The sequence below is a fragment of the Marmota marmota genome, unplaced genomic scaffold (assembly GCF_001458135.2).
Source record: "Marmota marmota marmota unplaced genomic scaffold, marMar, whole genome shotgun sequence".
NCBI classification, from domain to species: Eukaryota; Metazoa; Chordata; class Mammalia; order Rodentia; family Sciuridae; genus Marmota; species Marmota marmota.
In genome coordinates this window covers 1,764,414-1,764,874 of record NW_025999925.1, presented here as the reverse complement: position 1 = coordinate 1,764,874, position 461 = coordinate 1,764,414, and positions in this window count along the sequence as shown.

Genomic DNA, 461 nt, shown 5'->3' with positions numbered 1-461 from the left:
TGTATATATATATATATATATATATATATATATATATATATCACGTTTCTATATCCATTCACTTATTGAAGGGCATCTAGGTTGCTTCCACAGTTTAGCCATTGTGAATTGGCCTGCTACGAACATTGATGTGGCTGCATTACTATAGTATGCTGATTTTAAGTTTTTGGGATATAGACCAAGGAATGGGATAGCTGGGTCACTGTTATACTTTTTTTAATAAGAAAAATTGTAATTTTTTTAATTTAAGAAACTTATGGTATGTAACACATAATATGCAATGATTACTTATTATATTTAAAGGAAACTAGATATCAACCTGGAAAAAAATGTGCTATAACATTGTTATAGAAAGTTTTATACAAGTACCCCTTTAACCAAAGCATATGTACTATAAACACCTGTGTTTACTAATGTTTGAAAGACATTATAATCCCACCCCTCCCCCATTCATCCTTCTC